The sequence below is a fragment of the Mytilus galloprovincialis genome, chromosome 5 (assembly GCF_965363235.1).
Source record: "Mytilus galloprovincialis chromosome 5, xbMytGall1.hap1.1, whole genome shotgun sequence".
Taxonomy (NCBI): Eukaryota; Metazoa; Mollusca; class Bivalvia; order Mytilida; family Mytilidae; genus Mytilus; species Mytilus galloprovincialis.
Genome location: NC_134842.1, coordinates 24,246,468 through 24,253,735, shown reverse-complemented (window position 1 = coordinate 24,253,735; position 7,268 = coordinate 24,246,468).

The window sequence follows — 7,268 nt, the reverse complement described above, 5'->3', positions numbered from 1 at the left end:
ATGAAGATCTAGGCATAATTTCTATCATATTTGTTTGTAGTTTTCCTATTTTAGTAAATCGGATTATAAGCTAAAATTATATAACAAGTCATTTCTATTTCTTAAATATATTGAATAATACGAAATAATACAGTCTCGAAAAAGTTAAACGTTACGTAAATTTAATTTTAATATAATTGATTACATTATAATTGTTAAGATAGCAAATAAAACGTTTGATTAACTTTGGGGAACACAATTACGCTAACAGCAGGAAGTATTTAAGATGTTGCCATCTACAAATGTATCTACGAGATGAAACCAGATATTGGTGAATATCCTAAATATAAACTGACCGGATTTGTAATAAAAAATAGATAACTCAGAGATTCATAATGGGGAAAAACCTCATTGTGCATCATGAATACAAAATAATTTGATTTTTATGAGTATTGGCTCCCCTGTTTAGGAATGTGGCTTTTGTGCTTTAAAACGATTACCATTATTAGAATTATAAACTTTTGTGACAGACGTTCTATCACCACGCCTTTTACAAACAAGAAAAATATTTTGTTCTTACTTCTCTAATACAAGTTCTAGCATATGACAAACAAGAATGTGTCCATAGTACACGGATGCCCCACTCGCACTATCATTTTTATGTTCAGTAGCTATACTTGTATATATAGACCGTGAAATGGGAATCAAAACTCTAATTTGGCATTAAAATTAAAAAGATCATCTCATAGGGAACATGTGTACTAAGTTTCAAGGTGAAAGGGCTTCAACTTTATAGAAAAAAACTACCTTGACCAAAATCTTTAACCTAAAACGGGAAAGACGGACGGACGAACGAACGAACAAATACTGACATATCCCGGATTTTTTTTAATTTATTTTGATACACTATTATATATATTTCATATTTCTCTATTAAGAAAGTGTCTCCCTTTAATGTAACTTGAAGCATCACATATACTTATATCATTCTTTGATTGTAATTTTTATTTGTTTTACTTTTTTTTTTTAAGTGTTACTTGATATTTATTTCCGAACGATGTCGATACGGGGACGTTAAATCCGATGATTCATGTCGACAGAGTATCGTATATTCTCAATCTAATTAAAAACCGATCTCTCATCGCTCCTGTTTCTGATATGTCTGATATGTCCCACGCGTCATATCAGAAAACGGGAGCGATGAGAGATCGGTTTTTAATTAGATTGGTATATTCTATATGTTATGGAACAACTGCAGCAAATGTTTGAGGGTTCCGTAAGCGATCTTTATGCAGAAAGACACAAAATGTCCATATTTATGATTGCCTGTTTGAATGTTCGGCGTTTATCCCATTTGACTCACTTTGCAAACATTAAATTGAGAATGGAAAGGGGAATGTGTCAAAGACCAGTAAACCGCACAAGGCAATCTATGGGTCTTCATACAGCGAGAAAACCCCGCACCCGTAGGCGGACTTCAGCTCTTCCCTCAACCAAAAATAATATATTATACAGCAAAAATGGACTTCACACTAGTTTCCGAAACATATAGATGAACTCTCACCCCCCAAAAAACAAGAAAAAACATTAAAAAAGTAGAGGCTGTGTCATTTTTGTCGAGCCTTCGACTTAAGTCGAAAAAGCGAGACTAAGCGATCCTACATTCCGTCGTCGTCGTCGTCGTCGGCGGCGTCCAAAAATATTCACTCTGTGGTTAAAGTTTTTGAAATTTTAATAAACTTTCTTAAACCATACTGGATTTCTACCAAACTTGGACAGAAGCTTGTTTATGATCATAAGATAGTATCCAGAAGTAAATTTTGTGAAAATAAAATTCCATTTTTTTCCGTATTTTACTTATAAATGAACTTAGTTTTTCTGCGGTAAAACATTACATACACTCTGTGGTTAAAGTTTTTAAAATTCAAATAACTTTCTTAAACTATCCTGGATTTCTACCAAACTTGGACAGAAGCTTGTTTATGATCATAAGATAGTATCCAGAAGTAAATTTTGTGAAAATAAAATTCCATTTTTTCCGTATTTTACTTATAAATGCACTTAGTTTTTCTGCGGGAAAACATTACATCACTCTGTGGTTGTAGTTTTTAAAATTTTAATAACTTTCTTAAACCATCCTTGGTTTGTACCAAACTTGGACAGAAGCATGTTTATGATCATAAGATAGTATCCAGAAGTAAATTTTGTAAAATGACAAATCCATTTTTTCCATATTTACTTTAAATGGACTTTTTTTTTCTGCCAGGAAACAAAACATTCACTCTGTGGTTAAATTTTTAAAAAATTTGATAACTTTCTTATACTATTTTTTATTTGTACCAAACTAAGACAGAAGCTTGTTTATGATCAAAAGCTAGTATCTAGAAGGAAATTTTGTTAATATTTTGTACCTGTGTATCTGTATTTTACTTAAATAACATTACATCCTGTCTGCAGTTAAAGTTTTTAAAACATTTTTTAGATTCATAAACTATCCAGGATTTTTTTACCAAACTTGGACGAAAGCTTCCTACAATCCAAACATGGTATCAAGCGGAATATTTTTATTGATTTTTTCCCTCATTTTAGCTCACCTGGCCCGAAGGGCCAAGTGAGCTTTTCCCATCACCTGGCGTCCGTCGTCGTCGTCGTCGTCGTCCGTCGTCGTCCGTCGTCGTTAACTTTTACAAAAATCTTCTCCTCTGAAACTACTGTGCCAAATTAAACCAAACTTGGCCACAATCATCATTGATTTACAAATACGTCATCATGACCAAAATGGTCAGTTGACCCCTTTAGGAGTTATTGACCTTTATAGTCAATTTTTAACCATTTTTATAACTCAAAAACCAAAGCATTTAGAGCAAATCTGACAGCGGTAAAAGTGTTTATCAGGTCAAGATCTATCTGTCCTGAAATTTTCAAATGAATCAGACAACCTGTTGTTGGGTTGCTGCCCCTGAATTGGTAATTTTAAGGAAATTTTGCTGTTTTTGGTTATTATCTTGAATATTATTATAGATAGAGATAAACTGTTAACAGTAATAATGTTCAGCAAAGTAAGATTTACAAATAAGTCAGCATGACCAAAATGGTCAGTTGACCCCTGAAGGAGTTATTGCCCTTTATAGTCAATTTTTAACCATTTTTTCGTAAATCTTAGTAATCTTTTACAAAAATCTTCTTCTCTGAAACTACTGGGCCAAATTAAACTAAACTTGGCCACAAGCATCATTGGGGTAACTTGTTTAAAAAATGTGTGGCGTGACCTGGCCAATCAACCAAAATGGCTGCCACGGCTAATAATAGAACATAGAGGTAAAATGCAGTTTTTGGCTTATAACTCAAAAACCGAAGCATTAAGAAAAAATCTGACAGGGTTTAATTGTTTATCAGGTCAAGATCTATCTGCCCTGATGTTTTCACATGGATCGGACAACCCGTTGTTAGGTTACTGTCCTGAATTGGTAATTTTAAGGAAATTTTGCCGTTTTTTGTTATTATCTTGAATATTATTATAGATAGAGATAAACTGTATACAGCAATAACGTTCAGCAAAATAAGATCTACAAATAAGTTTACATGACCAAAATAGACAATTGACCCCTTAAGAAGTTATTGTCCTTTATAGTTAATTTTTAACATTTTTCATAAATTTTTGTAAATTTTTAGAAAATATTTTCCACTGTAATTACTGGGCCAAGTTCATTATAGATAGAGATAATTGTAGCAACAAGAATGTTCAGTAAAGTAAGATCTACAAACACATCACTATCACCAAAACACAATTATGTCATGAATTTATCCGTGTCTATTGTTTAATATGCACAAGACCAAGGTGAGCGACACAGGCTCTTTAGAGCCTCTAGTTGTTGATCCTGTAATTTACAGCAAAAGTAGGCGAGACACTGGGTTCCGCGGAACCCTTACAATTTTTTTATAAACAGCATTTTAACCCTATTTTCCATTTTTAGCCATGTCGGCCATGTTGGTTGACAGGCGGGGTTATCCGACAAATTTTTAAACTAGATGTGGCCAAGTTTTTTCAGAGGAGAAGATTTACAAAACTTTACGAAAAGTTGTTAAAATTTGACTTAAAACTCCTTAAAGGGTCATTTGACAATTTTGGCCTTGTTTGATTTATTTGTAGATCTTACTTTGCTGAACATTATTGCTGTTTACAGTTTATCGCTATCTATAAAAATATTCAAGATAATATCCAAAAACTGCTAAATTTCCTGAAAATTACTCGGAAAATCAACGGGTTGCCTGATTCATCTTAAAATTTCAGAACAGATATATCTTATTAACCTAATGAACATTTTATCTCTATCTATAACAATATTCAAGATAACATCCAAAAACTGCAAAATTTCATGAAAGTTACTCGGAAAATCAAAGGGGTGTCTGATTCATCAGAAAATTTCAGAACAGATAGATCTTTACCTAATGAACATTTTTACTCCAGTCAGATTTACTCTTAATGGTTAAGTTTCAGAGATATAAGCCAAACACTGCATTTAACCCCTTTGTTCTATTTTTAGCCATGGCGGCCATCTTGGTTGGCGGGCTGGGTCATTGAACAATTGTTTTAACTAGATACCCCAATGATGATTATAAACAAGACATGGGACAGGTGCACAAATTCGACAGGATTAAATATGATTTATGAGACATCAATTCTCCCCTATTCATCTACCCAATGTAAAATAAACAAACACACAGCAACAAGCACACTAAATCTCAGCTTAAAAGAAACCCGAGTTAGATGTTAGAATAGGTGTCTGAAGAAACTGGACAAAATGACAGTGATATATAGATAAACAAAGGACTAATAAGTCTAATAGTTTCTTCATGCTAGCTCCAGACCTCAATTCTATCTATTATATTTTTTAATTATGAAAAGAAGGAGACATGATTACCAATCAGACAACTGTCCACCAAAGTATAAATGAACTTGATGTTAGCAACCGTACGGCATTCAACAATGAGAAAAACCCATACCGAATAGTCATCTATCAAAGTCCTTGTCATAAAACAAATATAAAACAATTCAATTGAGAAACTAACGGACTCTTTTTATAACAAAACAATGCCGAAAAACAAATATGACAGATGTGAACCAAAGACGAGCGGAGCACTGAACTACAGGCTCCCAACTTGAGACAGACACAAAGGAATGTTGCTTGGGTGAAGAATGCTAGTGATTGATCCCCTAAACTGGAACAGTAGCGTTACAGCACAACAATAGAATCAGCTGGAAAGTACTAAAAAGGCAGAAAAAACATGTCTATAAAAAAAATCGGATGTTGCAAGGTATTTATACAATTCCAAACAAAAACAAAAAGACACAAAAATACAGATCTGAGAGTTTTCGCATTTACTGATAGCTAGTTCACAGTCAATAATAACTATCAGAAACATGTAAAGACGTCATTAACAGTCTGTCAAAAAAATAACCTTGTACACTGCCAAACTATAAGTACTTTTAGTGTCGACAGATTGTAGAACCATGAAAGTACATAATAATGTATATCTATACTATTCTATACTATTAAACGAGAAGACCTCATTTTGTGTGTCGCTTCTCTTCTTTCCACAATTAATTAATCAACACGCCTCTGTGTCCTATAGGTACAGTGCATAGTCGCATTTGTCATCCATTCATATGATTATTCAGATTGAGTTATTTTGGGAGAAAAACGAGAAAAAAAAGGCATCCGGATATTGTCCCGTCATTGGACGAAATTTTAAGTCAGATTAGACTTCCGTTTTGCGTTTTTCTGTATACTTTGAACATACATATACAAAGAATAAAGTGTATTTTCAGAATTCTATCTGCTATTATTTTAAAGTTTACTATCTACGGCGGTTACAGAGTTTATTAAATAGAGAGAGTCTGTATACTATACCAATGACCACCGTGAATCGATTAGTAAACTTAGAATTGAAAGTAAATACACTATATTTATATAGTTACTGTTTATTAATGAATGTTCATAATATACAGATAAGCGCTAAAAATATTCATGTGAACTTTAATTTGATACCATTTCTGAAATTCTCCAGTCATTAAATCTTTTACAAAATTCATTGATTACAAAAAAAAGAAGATGTGGTATGATTGCCATGTTGAGAAAACTCTTCACAAGAGACCAATATGACACAGAAATTAACAACTATATGTCACCGTACGACCTTCAACAACGAGCAAAGCCCAAACGGCATACTCAGCTTTAAAAGGCCCCGAACTGACAATGTAAAACAATTCAAACCAGAAAACTAGCGGCCTTATTTATGTATAAAAAATGAACGAAAATCAAATATGTAACACATAAACAAACGACAACCACTGAATTACAGGCTCCTTACTTAAATGTTCATAACATACTAAATGTATGTTCATATTGAAATTGATAGAAAACCAAAAATTGGGAAGTTTGGAAATAAAGGAGGAGGGATAAAAATAAACATTTTCCTGTCCCCAATAACCTATGACTTATGATACTTTTGCTGAAATTCTCCAGTCATTCAATACTTTACAAAATTCTTCCAACAACACTTTACACACTTTAAACTACGCTCTGAATTCCCGCGATTTCGCGGGTGTGTTCTAGTACCAATAATATTTAGTTACATTGTACTAGGTTTATATTTACTGATAACAAAATGAATACTATACCAATAAAACAGTATTCAATGATCTGTTACGTTTTTTTTTGTCCAGAATATGAATTTTATGTTAGTCTATTCGACGTTATATAAGTTGGCATCAATCGGTCAACAAAATTGATAACTTAATATACAAATCATAAAGGTATAATTTAACAACTTATCAAAAAATATCACATGTACTATTTGCGATTGGAACTTTACCAATATATTTATCCCTTTGTAATGAAAACTAGATATTATGAGTTTATGTGTATATGTAACTTATGGAGCGTATTTGGTTACATGTGAACCTATATAAACAGTTTCTATAAAAAAATAAGATGTTTATCATTTTTGAGGACACAGTTCACTAAGATATCATAATGGCTATTTGGTATGTGCTGTTGTTAACTATGTTGGTTGTTAGTCATTCCTTTGCGGATAACTTCAATGATAAGAAAAGTCAGTCTGGTAAAATATTTTTTTTTAAATTTTAATCAAGAAAATGTATTTTATGTCGCGTTAAATTATGATTTACAAACTTATTTAAAATATCGATAATATATTGTAAAAATATTACATGATATTTGTCTTAGATATTTCCGTTTAAGGTAGATCATAAGTAAATATTTTTT